The sequence below is a fragment of the Drosophila subobscura genome, chromosome O, assembly GCF_008121235.1.
Source record: "Drosophila subobscura isolate 14011-0131.10 chromosome O, UCBerk_Dsub_1.0, whole genome shotgun sequence".
NCBI classification, from domain to species: Eukaryota; Metazoa; Arthropoda; class Insecta; order Diptera; family Drosophilidae; genus Drosophila; species Drosophila subobscura.
Window position 1 is genome coordinate 4358827 of NC_048533.1, and position 16196 is coordinate 4375022.

A 16196-nucleotide genomic window follows, 5' to 3' on the forward strand; every position below is an offset into this window, starting at 1 on the left:
GGATGGCAACCACTTATGAAGCGAAAGTTGGCATGCGCACGCACACAGACAGATGCACAGATATATACACAGATAGACGCTAGGATGCCAGAGGATGCCAAAGGATGGCCAGAGTGTGTGTGCGTGCAACTGTATTTGTGTGGCGTTCTTTTGCGGATTTTGCAGTCAACTTGGAAGCCAAAAATAGGCAAAAACTACAACTACAAGGAAGGACTATGACTACGAGCACCAGAATATGAGGCAGAATATGGCTAATGTGCGATGGAGCCCACCCAATGGGGTGTGGGGCAAGAGTGTGTGTGTGGAGGGGGGTGTGCATAATGTGTGATTGTGTGGAAATTTTTGGGCAGTTTCATTTTCGGTCATATTTATTAGTTGTTGGCCAAAAGCACAGACACATTTTCACAGAGGCAGAGAGACAGGCAGGGACAGAGACAGAGAGAGATAGAGACAGAGAGAGAGAGAGAGAGAGAGAGAGTCATCAAAACAGGACAACAAGAAACGGAAACATTTTTTGTACTTTGTATTCACCCTCATCACGGGGCAAGTTTAAATGATGTTGCCTCCTGTTACCTCCCGCTGCTGCTGCTGCTGCTGCTGCTGCCTCTTGCTATGTGGCAGCTACATATCTCCTGCTGGATGTCCTGTACACTCTGGACCCTCAAGGATATTCGGCACCAAGAAAACTAAACAGCAAATGGTTGTGGGAGCGGGAGTGGGCTGGGGGACTCGAGCTCAGCTTCTGCCATTTCCTGGGCAGTCGAAAAACACTTTTGGGAGATCTCAACTATCAGGATAACTATGCAGAAGGATTCCTGGTGTGCTGTGCTGGTGCTGGTGCTGGTGTGTGTCCTGGCTGCCAAATGTAATCAATTTTTATGCCATTATTGATGCTTCGCATGGCAATTTCAGTCACCTTCCCCTCACACTCCCCACTCCCATCAGAAGTGGTCCCTCAGCACAGAGATCCTGTTCTTATTTACGACAACAAATTGATGTGGAAATTAATTGGAAATTTTTGGATTATTTATCCGTTTCGGGCTGACTACAACGACGACAGGCATCCGGCCTCCTTCCGTCTGTGCGTCTGTCCATCCTTCCGACTGGCGGGGGGACAACACCTCGGGACTCCTTTAGTCGTCATCCTTTAAATGGGGGCGTGGCAAGTCTGTGGTTGGGCGCCTACCTCCTGCTGTTGCTCGGAGTTGGAGGTGAAGGAGGCAGAACTTGATTAAAGCCCCGATTTAGGTTCGTTTTTCTTTCTCTCTCTCTCTTTGGGTTTACTTGAACATTTCCCTATTTCCCCCATTAGATGTTTACTCTGGCTGTGTGTGTGTGTGTGTGCGTGTGTCCTTTTTCGTCCTCTGGCAGCTCCGTTCTCCGCTTCGTGTGTGTTACCCATTTTTGTTGTATTTTTATCATTAACCAAAACGAAAATCCTTTTGTTTCAAGTTGTGAACCCTTTAGATATGTGTCTCTGTTTCTGTTGCTATTTCTGTGTCTCTGCTTCTGTGTCCTGCGTGTTCTGCGTGTCCTCGGAGAGTGTTCTATCCCTTTACATTACATGTGCGTGCGTGTGTGTATGTGTGTGGCACATTTGTTTCCTTTTATAATTATGTCAGCTGCAAGTACGAGGATTCCTTCTACAAAAGAGTTTATCCATGCCACATAGAGAGACAAACACATAAAGATACAAGTGTCTAATGTGTGCCCTGGCACGAGTATCCGTATCTGTATCTGTAAATGTATCTTGGGTTTCTTATTGTATCTGCGTATCTGGTTTAGGAGTGTTCCATTCGATGGAGGTTTAAGGTAAAAATTTAAAAAATTCCTAACTGAATTATGTTCAAGCAAATCTTTCATATTTCTACAGAGTTTTGAAGGATTTTTTCTTTTATTTATCTTATAAATTTATTATCATGTTTTAAGAGCAGTTTAAGGAATCTGTATCTGTAGATTAAACCCACAGATATTTTCTTTTTTTGCCACTATTTACTTCTAAGCAATTAATGTCTTTACTTTCCCTTTCCTTTGGTGGATTCTCTGATGGATTAATTTCATTTGACAGCCATAAAGACGTGCCACCATTTGCCAACATCACGACATCGGCAGCTCACACACACATACAGAGCTGCTCGCATAAGTCTATTAAGGATACGTAGAAGGATTCTTATCAGATGCTTTAATCCCTGCGTACCCGCACACACACACACACTCACATGAGGAAGGACGTGAATTCCATTAGCATAAAAATGACATAAATAAGAAGCACACGCTTATAGTCGGACGCAAAGGACTGCTCTCCCTCCGCCTTCTACAGTCCCGGGGGTTGGTTATTGCTGGCATTCCAAAATGGCGCCGTTTTCTTATTAGAATAAGGGCGGAGCAGGGGGGAGGAGGAGGCATCATCAGACCAGCAGCCAGCATCTTCCTGTGGATTTCTGGGGGTGAGTTCTCTCGTTCTCGTCCTGCGGCAGTCGAAACAAGTTCTCAAATCCCACACCCCTCGGACGATGCCACGCCTTTCGTTTTCTTGTGCTGCTGCCACAGGGCTTGCTGCTTTTCCCTTGTGCCACTTGTGTGCGTACTTGTATGGGTGTGTACTGTACCTCTCGATTGTGTTGCAGGGGCCAAAGTTTCAGAGGCGGCGCTGCGGAAAAGGCAGAAGCCCAAGATGACGTGCTCTAATTGATGTCGCCACGGATGTGCCCTCGGCCTCCGCTCCGAAAGGAGTCTGGCATTTGAATATTGATTTTCACTCACAGCTAAAGAATGTCTGTATGTGTGTGTGTGTGTGTGGGGGGAGTGGCGGGAGGAAGGAGGCAGAAGGCAGGGGGCAGGAGGCAGGAGGCTGTTCATTAATTAAGCTGACTTTGACGAGGGGAAAGTTTCTCTGGCTCTCGTTTTCTCATTCTCTCAGCCTCAGAAATAGTTTTCGATGCCCTGGCGATGGCGAATGTTCTTGGCGCCGTAAAAGGGGGTGGACGCGGAAGCGGGATGAGCATGGGGCAAGTGGAATGAAGGCCTTAATGCGTGCGGTCGTGCAGCAACATCAAAAGTGGAACATGAAAAGCACTCGGCCATGGCGTATGAAGCAGTAATACTAAATATGCTACAGGACACCCCCACTCTGCCCAACATCTCAGAGCACTTTCCACTTAAACGGAGCGGCAGGACACAAGAACTTGGACTGGCAAGGGTGCATCAGGAGCAGGAGCAGGAGTACACGACTCTGAGGAGAAGTCTTCTTGCAATAAATCATAAGCAAAAGAGTTGCAAAAAACCACTCGACAAAATGTTATGTACATGGAATGTATTTAGGAATATAAGCCATGCACCAGAGTCCACTCCTGCTGCTCCTCCACCGCTCCTTTCTGGCGGACATCTGCCTTCCCTTTTTGGTTTTGCTCGCACTCTTCTGCTTGGGGCCAAAACTTCTTGGAATTTGCTGCAGCAAATAGTTGGTGCCTTGTCCTCCTGCAGCCTTTCTCCTGTACGTCTCTCATTCTCTCTCTTGCTCCCTCTCACACTCTCGAATATTTATAAATGAAAATTCCAACAAGAACATTTTCTATTAAATTTTGTCTTCTCCTTGCCCCGAGCCCCGAGCCCCCTGTCTGCTGCCTGCTGCTCCTCAATCCTCGACACGAGAAAGTTTTCTTGCCAAGGCCCACCACTCGATGGCCCCGGAGTCTGAGGCAGAGTTTGGGATTCGAGAGTGTGGGGATTGGGGTTGGGATTGGGATTGGGTTGGGGGGTTTCATTGGGTGCCAGGCCGAAAGTGTTTTCGTTTTATTTCATTACATTATATATGTGTACATAAATGGATATGTACATACGATTCATGGCCATATACTACAGATATATGCACATACTCTTATGTGTAGCTTCTTTTTGCTGAGCAAACTTTTTGCTTTTGGCAAAAGTTTCTTTCGTTCAAGGATTGTGGCAGCCTGGAGATGGAGATGCTGCACGGAGAAACGGGGGTATGCCAATGGATGGTCGTGCGTCTCCTCTCCATTACTTTATTCAGAGGCAAAGTAAAAGTTCTTAGCTTGACCCCCCGAAACTGGTTCCTGGCCTGCCCCTGCCCCTGCCTCCTCCTGCTGCCGCCTGCTTTATGGCCATTTACCAAATGTGGCAACTACTTTTTCTCAAGTACCACTGCGGGACATTAAATCCTGCTACGTGCCTCGTGCCCCTGCCACTGCTGGACGCTGGCTGGCTGCTGCTGGAGGTATTATCCCATGACTGAAAGTTTGAATAGTTCTTCTGCAACTACCAGCAATGACAGAGGGGGGGTTGGGGAGCTTAAAAGTGGTTTGGGGATAGGAGGGAAAATATATAGATTGTTGCTGGCTTGCAGCAGACTTTTTCGGGCTGTGTGGGACTCTTTTTTTTCTATTTTTCTTGTGCCTTGTGCTATATATTTTTGGTAATTTATTCCGATTACAATTTCTACGAATAAAAGAGGATAATAATTTTTGTGTGCCACTCACTCACGTCGCTTCTTGGAGTTGCAGCCTGAAACTTTGGCTGCCCGAAAGATGCTCTTTCCCACACGAAGATGATTCCACAACTGGACAGGACACAGCCAGCAGCATCCGTTCCCACAGCCATATCAGAGCCTGAGAGGGTCCTACCACGGATGGCAGTCCCAGAATCAAAACCCGACTGTCCGGTTGCCAGCGAAAAAGAGTTGAAAAGTTGCCCAAAAAATGTGTGAGAAAATCTGTGCCAGATTGACCTCTGACCGGACGATCCCAGAAGATGCGAGAGATTCTGAGATGCGAAAAAGGGGTGGCAAATGCAGTCCAAAAGATGCTGTTAAGGCAAGAATATAGCAGGATCCCTCAAGGATCTGCTGAAGCATAGAATAATGTAGATTGTTGGGAGTGAAGGATGCCCCTGCCCCACTGCCCCAAAACCATGAACCACAATCCCACATTGCCGCAAGCCTCTAGCTGCCTCTGCTTGGAAATTTATCAAATTGGGGGTTGGATTCCTACGCAAACTCAAGGCCATTCGGGGATGGGGGCTGCTGTAGTGGGTGGAAGGGTAGGCTTGTGGCAGGCGATAAGTTTTTATGTCTTGAGAGCTGATGGTGTAGAAAAGTTTTGTGTGTTTCTGCTGAAACTAAACACAGATTCCCAGCCACCCTCTGTTCAGCTTTTTTGGGGGTTGTTGCCGCACACAGAGAAGCAGGAAGAATGGCGGCAGCACAACTTTTATGCGGGTGTGGTGTGTGTGTGTGTGTGTGTGTGTGTGTGTGTGTGTGTGTGTGAGTGGCTTTTAACGAAAGAGTGTGTGTACACTGCCTTGAAGGAGCCAAAGGAAGGAACAGCACATCCTTCGCAGGACATTGCACTATGGGGCATTTGACCACATTTTGTGGCATTAATTAATAACTTCCAAACGAAACATTATTTTTTGATTTAGTTTTTTGATATGAGTTTATAATAGTGAAAGGAAGGTATGTTGAAAAAATGGGCGTGGCACCGCCTTTTCTTCAGGGTAAAATCGAATTTTTATTTTATTTTTAAATTTAATTAAACAAATAATGATGGGAATATGTAAAGCAATGCCATATTAAACTAAAAAAGTTGTGCCCGGATTTTTAAAAATTTTAAAGTAGAAGATAATCGGATTTTTACATTGACTTCCCTGTATACGGCAAGCAGCTTCTTTTCTTTAATTTGTTGAATGTTGGACACAATAGCACTGCACGTCAGTGCAGATATACTGGAAATGTCTCAACGTTATTATAATTGCACGATTGAGCACGAATTGTTCCAATCTGCACAGTTTTTTACGATTTGTTTCAATTTTTCCGTGGAATTGTTCAATTTAATCGACAAACCGTGAAAAAAAGTTCTTCAAAGGGTCTACAAATATCCCTTAGCGGTCTCAAAGCTAGTGACAGGTATTACCACTTAAATGCAATGCAAATCAACATCTTCTTCCACAACTTTCTTCTTCACTGAGTTCAACATTGCAAACAACTCCGAATTTCCAAACTTTAGGTTATGTAACGAAAACTTAAATATCTCCGAAGACGCAGAAAAGCGCAAGAAAAAGTAACATAAATTGGATTAAGAATTGAAAACTCTATCTATGCAGTTTATTGCTTCCGGCGGGAACCGAACACTTTGTAAAGACAAATTTTCGTCATAAATATGGACTTGTTAAAAAACTAGCCATTAAACATATTATGAGGTTAATTTTTTAATTTCAAACTCACAAACAACTTTTTAATACATGTCTGAATCAAGAATGTTGTAAAAAATTTACTTAAATTGGTAAATTTAGCAATTTTTGCACTTTAAACTTCATAAAAAAATCAGTTTTCCGATAACTTTATATTGTTCGTAGCAAACAGCTGACTTTAACAGCTGTTATCTTAACAGTGGTGCGCACTGTTAATTTTCGGGGTATGTAACATTACGGACTGATGTTATCCCTATGAATATCCGTTAAAAAAATATTACTTTTTTGACTTTTGACAAATGAGTTTCGGCCAGGAAAAGTGGTCAAATGCCCCATAGTGCATTGTCAGGCGCTTGCTCTGGGGTTGGGATGGGTTTCTGTTGTGCATAAAAGATAATGATGTTGCCTTAAACTTTTGGGAATAAATAATAGTTGTAGTTCCTTTCGGTTGCCAGTTCCACCCTCTTTTTCCCCATCTCTCTCTCTCTGTGTCTGTGTGCCTCTCCTTTTCTCTCTGTCTGGCTTTAAGCTAAGGTTATTATCTTTCAAGTTTTCTGGGCCGCTTTTAGTGCTTCGTGTGGCAAGGGGCAGCATGGCCGTGTAGCATGTAGCAGTGCCACCAGAGGCACAGAAGCAACACAGCCACCGAGCCGTAAAGGGACCCAAGGCCTTAAGCTTATAATTAATTGCATGTTTGGTCGAGACGAAATAATCCTTTGTACAAAAATAACACCCCAGAACCCAGCGACCAGCGCCCAGGCCCAAGAGTCCTGCCCCAGAGTTCCTCCTCCCCCCCCACACAGATCTTATGTGTGTCCATGCGTGTGCCTCCCCCCACCCAACGTGGGGCGCTGCACCCTCTTTGAGCATAGTTTTTGGAGTAGTGCTTGCCTTTTGGGAAATTTACATCCACAATTTACAGGCAAATGAATGTTATCATAATTCAGGACTCGGGACACTCCCCCGCTGCAGCCTATCCACCAGCAAGCAGCTTGTTCATGTGTGAAAAACTACAATTTATAGTGTATCTCGTGTAGCCGTTTGCTGTGTGTGTGTATCCAGCGGATACACTCTCCGCTGCTGTTCGGTTTGAATGTTTGCAATTTTATTAAAATTGATGAATGAATCGCTAATTAATGAGGCATCCATCCTGCCAGCCTGCAGCCATCAAGCAAACATCCTGAATGAATCCGGGCTAATGCTGCTCTCTCTCTCTCTCTCTCCCCGACAGTATCCACATTTTGGAGAAAGCATCCGTTGATCCAGCCAATCCATCCTTCTGTCTGGATTTATGAATATTAATGATGTCCCATTGTCAGCTGAGGGAAAGCGCTGACTAATCAAACGAATTAGGCCTCTAATCAAATTTTAGCAAAATGTCTGAAATTCTCAGCCTCTCTCTACTCTGTTCTGAGTTGTTTGCCCCCAGGGAACGGAAAGTTTTGTGGGATATATCCAATGGCAACTCAGCGGAAAAAGAGAAGCAAAAGATGAGGGAGAAGCGAGTGCCACAAGAAGCGGCTGAAGAGGCAGCAGCAGCAGCAGGCAAAACCAAATGACAACAATGGCAAAATTTTAATTGAAAACTTTAATTTTGGCAACGAAGGAGGCAGGATTCTCATCTCTCTGTGTGTGCATCTTGGTTGAGGGTTTTTGGTTGTCCTTCCGCTTGTCATTGCCTTTGCCCCTTGGCTACATCTTCTGGCGAAAGGAGTTCTCGAAGGCAGGAGAGGAATGTACCGACAATAAAATGCCGAAATAAAACAAGAATTTCAGCAAAGACAAATCTCTCTCTCTCTGTCTGTCTGTGTGTGTACATAAGTACGTGTAGCTGTGTCTGTGCATATTTACTTTCTGGCCAGACAGCAGCAGCAGCAGCAGCAGGAGGAGGAGTGATGATGCTCCTCCAGTGTCTGGACGACGTTGTCCTTCGCACGCTTTGAATTCCCCTGCCCCGTGTCTACGTCCTCTTGCTGCTTGGTTGCTTGTGGCAGCCATTTCTTGCTCTTGATTTCTTGTTTCTTCGTCCTGGCTACGCTTCCATGGCTGCTCTGCTTCCATTGTTTGAATGTCTATGCACATGTCCTTCTGCCTGTCGTCCAGAGATCCTTTTGCATTTATTTCTAACTGCTTTTATTTATTTATTTTGAAGCCAAAAGTAAGGATGGGTTGGAGGCTCTAAACGGCTTCTTGTATTCGTTGTTCGCTGTAGCTGTAGCTGTAGCTGCCATGTAGCTGCCATGTTCTTCCATTCAATTGTTTGTGCAACTCTTGCAGGCCATTGTCCTGGCTGCTGCAAGCTCCTTCTGCCACAACCCATGTCCTGTGCGTGTCTGTATATCCCTCATGCACTTGTGAATGTGTTTTTCCCTCGATTCTTGTCCATCTTTTGTCTGTGTCTCTATTTGAAATTGATTTTTGAATTATTCAGAAATTTCTGCCTTGCCTTGCCTTTTGCCTCAATTGGCAGCTTCACTCGCATTAGCCAATAAGTTCTCCAGCTCCTCCTCCTCTCCTCTGCTCTCATAATGCTACTGCCTTCCGCCTCCTACCATTGTTCATGTCCTGGCCATAAGTCATCGGAGGCTGCCTCTCCTCTTGCCCTGCTGTTGGCAGCAGCAGCAGCTTGATGTTGATTGCTTCATCGCCTCCTCTTGCCCCCACTCTACTCTCCTGCCTTCAGTTCATCAACTCAAATTTTATGCATTTTAGATGAGTTTTCCTCACAGTTTGTTTTCCTCACTGCCTGCCCCTGCTGCTCCTGCCTCCTTCCTGGCTTCTGCCTGGCTGCTGTGTGTTTTTCGTTGTTATTTTTTGATGCAACTTGAATGAAAAATTTCAACATCAACATCAAGTTTTTGGGCAAAATGTCAATGGGGTGTTGCCTTTCCTTGCGTCGTTGTCCTACTCTGGGCTGCTCCTTCTGGAGCTCCCTGCAGCCGCCACGGGCGTCATTTTGTGGCCACTCGACAGCACAGGAGCGAACTGCAGTCGACCCCTCTTGGCTCCCATGGCACCCGAGTGCGCTCCTGCCTCCTTCGGAGCGCACATTCATCAACTTTTTCTGCACTTTTACTAATTTCCAGAGTTAACTTCCTTTGGTTTTCAGAGCTAACTTTTACCACCAGCAAAGCAGCACAGCAGCATGGAAAAATGTGCCTTCAGAGGGGCGAGGAAGGAAGCAGCAGGCAGGAGGGGGGCCTCCAATTTCACAAGCTCCCAAGTTCAATAAAAGTTTCGTCCTTGTTGCAATTTTATTTGCATGCAGGCGCAAAATGCAATTGCCAGGACATGGCTGCTGTTGCTTCTGCTGCTGCTGTTGTTCGTGGGAAATTGCATAAAAGTGGAACGCAGCCAGTCCATGGCCTCCGCCTGCTCTCGGGAGGATGTTGGCTGGAGCCAAACTTTGATGCAGGCCAAACTTTGCTTTTCTTAATTTATTTTGCTCACGAGTTTCGGGGAATTATAATTACGATCCAGCCACACCGGAGGAGCAGCCACTAACCCACCAAACGATGAACCAAACGAAGCCACAGGCCAGCAACAACAACATCCTTCCAGCAGCAGGAGATGAAGGGAGAAGGGAGAGGGAGAGGGAGACACTGTTAGCAGGCACTCGATTTATTGGCTACGCTGGCCCCCAGCGCCCCAAGAGTTCGATATTAGTGGTTGGTTGGTTGGTTGCATGCAACCGTCTGCCTCTCTGCGCCACTTGCTTCCGGGGAAGTCATCGGAGAAGAAGAAGGAACAGGCACAGAAGGGGGGGACATGGGACAGGGCGAAGGGCCATTTGCGTTGGTTCCCATAAATATTAAATATGATACTTTATGCACCGTTTCGAGTCTGGCTTTCAGGTGCGCGCGGAAGAGGTGGGAAGCTCCCCGCTGCAACTTATCAAATATTCCTATCCGGCAATTGGCCATCATCTCTGCCTCAACGCTGCCTTGGAGCCGCAGCCAGCGCCCCAGCCACCGTCGGAGCGATTTCTACAGCTCTTCTACACAGCTGAATGGAGCTTCATTTGCTCAGAGACTGAGAGGTACGCGCCACGCTGCATTTTGCATAACAAACTTTGCACCAGGACGAAGGGTGAAGGGGGAAGGTGGGGGCTGCGATGTGATGTCCTTCCGCTAGGAAAAAGGCCCCAAAACTAATTAGTCGCGTCGCCCGAAGCAGGGGAAGCAGAGTCGGAGTGGATCTGATTGGGAGATTGCGAGACACGTCAGGAGACCAAGGACCAAGAAGGACACGTGAGCCGAGGACCAGAGATGATGATGATGAGGAGGATGAGGAGGATGCTTCTGCCGCTGTCCCTGCTTTAGGAGTCCTGTGACTCATATTAATATTAATTCCCTAATTTGCAGCCAGCTTGTCTTTTGGCTTTGGCTTTGGCTTTTCCAACGCCAAAATTCTGGGAAATTCTTCGCTTTAATCCGTTCACTTGAAAATCCATTTGATTTGGCCCCTGCCCCTGCCCCAATCCCACTCCCAATCCCCATCCCTGCCATAGACGCAGTCGCAGTCTCGGCAGGAAGCTTGGACATTGGACATTTCTCCATCCGCTGCTCTCCTCTCCATCCATCCATTGCGGGGAGTGTGGAACTTTGTAGCTCATTAGAATATTTTCTGTAGAAGTTGCTCGCTTGCTTCCTTGCCCCAAAAGTTTCTCCCGGAACCCGAAGCGCAGGAGCGACAGGGAAGGCAATCGAATGGGAGGCAGGAGGTGGTAGGTGGTAGGAGGGGGGGCATGGCATGCATTTATTTATAACGGCCCAAACAGAACGGGAAAAACAACAAAAAGTATTCTTTGTGTTGGCATTCCATTTAATTGGTCTACAAGTTGTTCCTGTCGACAACGAGACGACGCGACGGCAGTGGCAGACTCAGAGTCAGAGCCAAAGGCAGAGGCAGAACTTTCCCAGGCCTCTGATGCCACAGCATCAGTCTCTGCCTCACTTTGCATCTTGCAACTGGTCCTGCTGCTGGAAGAACGGGTCCTGGACCGGACTGCGTACTGGTGCCGATGGTCAGTAACCTTTGAACCGACTGCACGGCCAGCCACCGAAAAAAGGGTAAAAGCACCCGAAGATGCTGCGTGGATTTCTCTGATTTTCTCAGGATTTTCTTTGCCTGTGAAACTGGTCGGCGGCAGCAGCATCAGGACCACGGAATCGGACCCTGGACTATGGGTCAAAGGATTGTCTGTTCAGTGCCGTCTCTCTCTCTCTCTCTCTTTCTTTAAGGGTGGGCTTTGCCCATCAACGGGCGGGGGGTTGGTGTTTGTTGGCAGCCTCTGCTGCTGCACTGCGTGACACGAACAGGACATGAACGTTTGTGGCAGTGTACGGGATGGTGGACTATAGGGATATATTTATGATTAATCGTAGCTGAATTCCAGATTTAATAACAGTCTAAATATACAAAAACATTTAAATTTTCCAATCAGCTTTGCATTGGTTTTCGTATCTCCTCCCAACGTACACAGGATTCACTTTTAAGGGATCCCTCAGCAAACACTTCCAAAAGTATGCAATAAATGCCATCGAGAAAAAATAACCAGAACAAATGTACAGCTTCAACATTTTACTACACGGTATCTACATTTTTCAATCTCTTTGTGGCGACACCTAGCGACGGTGCTTGGCCCGAAAGTTTATCCGGAAGTTTAAGATTCAGCTGCTGGCCACTAGAGGCGCTGCTGCCTTTAGGTTTCATGTCGGGGAGCTTTTGATCGTGTTTAATTTGTTAGCTCGTTAGGATATTTCGACAATTCCAGTTGTACTTATCGATCTCATCACGAGATAGGGGTAGGAGCTCAAATCACTGCAGCTGTCCCAACCAAACATATTTTTTTCGCTTTATGAACTATTTGAGAGCCGTTTAGAGCGTTCCATTGCGTCCTGTTATCGGATGCAGCTATAATCGAGGTTCAATGATCCTTTTCCCTGCCAAGCCCATTCCAAATTCTCGGCCATTTATCGGCCTATGTAGGCAATAAGTGAAAATGATAGAAAAATGTCGACTTCTTTTATGTTGTATTTAATTTCATTTAATTAAATTTTATTAAAATTACATTTTTTTATCTCATCAGAAAAACAATAAATACAAATTTATATTAGAATTTAAATATTGGAATTTAAAGATGAAAAATTGAAAGCACAGAAATCTGTTAGAATAAAGATTGTCATGAGTGTCCTGGCAGAAATGCTAAACAGCTTGATGTTGAAGTGCGGGATCAATTCGATGCTTGATCCCTCGAAAGCTGTTCTGCCCGTGCTTCGTTTTGACCAAATTCCATGGCAACATTCAATTAAAATTCAACCCCAGTGTAGAGTTGGACGCTGGACCCCCGCTAACCCACTCATTCGACTTGTTAGCAGGAGGAATCTTATTGGTGAAGGAGAGAGAGAGAGAGAGAGAGAGCCAAGAGTCAAGGCATCCTCAAGTGCCACTGCCACTGGGACTCTTTCTCCTTCCTTCTATTCGCATCCGTAGTCGTGGCGACAGCCGTAGCGCGCAGGACAAGGAGGCAGCGATATATAAAATAAATTAAAAGAAAGAGTCAGCAGCAGGAGCAGGATGTAGGAGAGCAGACGGTGCCGGAGGCAGGACGAGAGCGAAGCCAAGCAAAATCCTTTGAATTTTTTAAATAGAAAAGGGGCGGAGCACATTTAAATGCGGCAAATGTGGCATGGCTTTGCCTTTTTTTTGCGCTTTCGTTTCCTTTCGTTCCACCAGCAGGAGTCCAATAAGATGAAGGCAAGAAGGAAGCAAGGATGTGCTGAACAGAGACAGAGCGACGAGTAAGTAAGAGTAAGGGAGAAAGAACCAACTGGGTGGGGCAGGGGGAGTGTAGGAGTGGAGGTGAACTAGCAAGGACTAGCAGCAGGATGTGCACTTAAAAGTATAAAAGGCAGCAAAAGAAAATTATCAAACGAAAACAAATATTAATGCCAGAAAAGGAAGGAAGAAGCGGAAGAAGATGGGAGAGAGTGAGCGAGAGAGAGGAGAAGAAAATGCAAATGACAGCAGGGGATGGCAGCGGGAGGGGGTAGGGAAAGGAGAGCCAAAGGACCCAGTGACAAAATGGCACTTTGAGGGCACGTAACGATGGTTGAAAAGGATATGAAAGAATTTTCGCAAACGTTGTTAGTTTTCCCCCTACCACTCCTGAAAGCAGCGGGTGGAGGGGCTCAACTGCCGCTTGTCTGATGCTCTGGGGACCAAGCAAGGACCAAAGGACCCAAGTATCAGAGAGAGAGGGAGAACCAGGGAGGAGGGGACTGCATTCATTTGTAAATATTGTAGCCTGCAGGCAGGATAGGAGGATATGGAGGATACGTATGCAAATAACATTAAGAGCATCGCATAGAAAAATGTAATTTCACTTGATTTGCTCAAAAATGCAAACAGAGACGAAGGACACACACAGGACACACACAGAGAGGCAGAGATAACGGGCCATAACATGGTAGAAAGTTAAACGAAGATAAGAGCAGCAACAACAGCAGCAGCAGCAGAAGAAACGAAGGAAGGAAGGAAGGATGCAGCAGCAGGAAAAGGGAAAAAAAATTCAGCCTCTCTGTGACAGGATATGAAGAGACGTTTCTGGCTGGCTCTGAGTAGAGCTGGAGGGCAGGGCACGAAGCGAAGCCATCGAGGAAGTTGGTAGTTACTTCAATACGACAGGTGGAACGACAGGGTGCTCCACTCCCATTTCTGGAGTTTGTGGAGTACATTCCTGTGCATTCTTTGGCGCCACCATGAACACCCTGTGCGACGCTGGAAAAGCCTACTTTCCTCGGCCTGTCTACCCGGCAGCGCCTCCTATCTGTCTGAGGTCTGGCGAGGCGTCTGTCTGGCGTCTGGCAGCGTAGCAACTCAATCGATGTTGCACCTTCTCCTGCTGCTCCTTCTGCTCCCAGGCGGCTCTCAGGCGTGTGCCTGTGTCTGCGTGTCTATGGAAATATCTTATGGCTGACGGCTATGAACACCGTTGCACAGTCACACACACAGACATGCAGTGGGGAGGGAGACAAACACACACAGATGCACAGACACAGACTCGGTACGGCCTTTGGCTTACATTTTAAGTGTCTGAGGCCTCAATTGCTTTACTGGCTTTTCGACTGCCAGCAGCAGCAGCAGCGAAGAGGACTACGAGGACCACGATGGCGACGATGATGAGCTTGACGATGATGATGACGATGGGGAAGGCAGAAGGCAGAAGAAGGAAGAAGGCATAAAGGATGAGAACGGCACACTTAACTGCACCACCTATATGCAGAGAAGGATGAGGAGAGGATGGAATGCCACACAGAAGGCCGTCCGTGAGTCAATGTACTCCGTTAGCTTCGCTCCTCTCATCTCTTGTTGGTTCTTTTGTTGCACATTTTATCAGCGCTTTAACGTTCAATTCAATATAATGACTCCCCTATGCATAAAATGCAGGGAACGGGGAGCAGAGTACGGGGTTGGGGCATGTGGCACAAGTGGAACGAACAAACGTCTGTGTGAACGAGCACATACTTTTTTATGGCTGCCATCGAGGAGGAGGAGTACCCTGGTCAGTGGATCCTGGAGCCCAAGCGACTTAAGGGGAAGATTTTAATTTGCATTCGTTTGCTTTCGTTTGCAGCGGGAAGGAGGATGTGGCTGCAGGATGTTGCTGCTGCCGCTTGTTGTTGCTGTTGCATGCCTCCTATATTTAATCGTTTTTTGCACATTTTTCGTGATTTCCTTTGCAGTTTTGTTTGGGTTTCTGCCTCTGCCTTGGAGTCCATTGCAAATTGTTAAGTCGCCCATAAATTTTGACTTGTTCTTCGCCAAGGGGGGGTGTGGCAGAGTGGGAGGCAAGGGTTGTGTGCCCCTTTTTGGGGCAAGCACCCACTGAGGCAGGGGATATTTGCATAATGGTTTATAGAAAAAGACAAAGCCAGGGCTCAGGGCACACACAGGTCCACAGAGCTACAGAGCACAGGACGAAGGACAATGGCTGCACAGCTTGGGGTTGAGTATTTTGTTGTGGTCTCTAACACAGCAAGACTGAGAGAGAGAGAGAGAGAGGGCGAGAGAGAAGGAAAGCCAGAAAGAGAAACGGTTTTAAGGGTCTCTGGTCTCTGGTCTCTGCTTGGGCTCTGCTTCCTTGTGCTGAATCCTGCATCCTTGGCTCGAAGTGAATCCTTAAAACCATCAACCACTTAAAATAAATTAAGGCGACGCCATTTTCCTTTTGCAGCACGACAGCCGACAGCCGACAGCAAGAGGCAGGAGGGAAGGCAGGCAGCCAGGGAGCAGCAGCCGGCAGCCGGTAAACAACCCCGAGTCCGAGGACGAAGCAAAGGCCGAGGCTGGGCCAACGAGCAGGAACTCTCACAGAGACAGACACACCCCCCTGCAGTCCTCGAAGAAGTCCCGTGTACCGTGTGTGTGTGTATGTGTGTGGCATCCATTACTTTTCTTGTTTTTTTTTCAGCTCTTTTGCTGCAGATGGATGCTGCTTTTATTTTTATATTTCTCTTCTTTTCATATGCCAAACATATAGAAACCCTTTGGGGTTCCCTTTGCCATTAGTTTTAGCAGCAGCAGCAGCAGCAGCAGCAGGATGAGGCATTGGGCATGGGGCATGGGGCATGTGGCAGAGGGGCAGAGTGGCTGTCAAGTACAGTTTCGTATTCTTTTGCTTAAGCATAACGAATGTCCTCGGCCAGCCACCCACTACTACCCCAGAGCTCCCACTCCCTGCAAGGGGTTGCCATTCCCATTTTGGGGCCAACAACTTTGTTGGACAGGAGCTGGACGCTGGCGAATTCCCCCTGGGAGCGAACTTGTGGATGCTTGGGCATCCTTGCTGGCTGCAGGACAGGGGTAAAAAGTAATTTTTTACTGTTAGTTAAATAAATGCGAATGCGAAGCAGCTGCAGCAGCTGCCACCGCAGCCAGGAGGCAGTACCCAGGAGCCAGAGCACAGAGCCCAGAGCCCAGAGCTT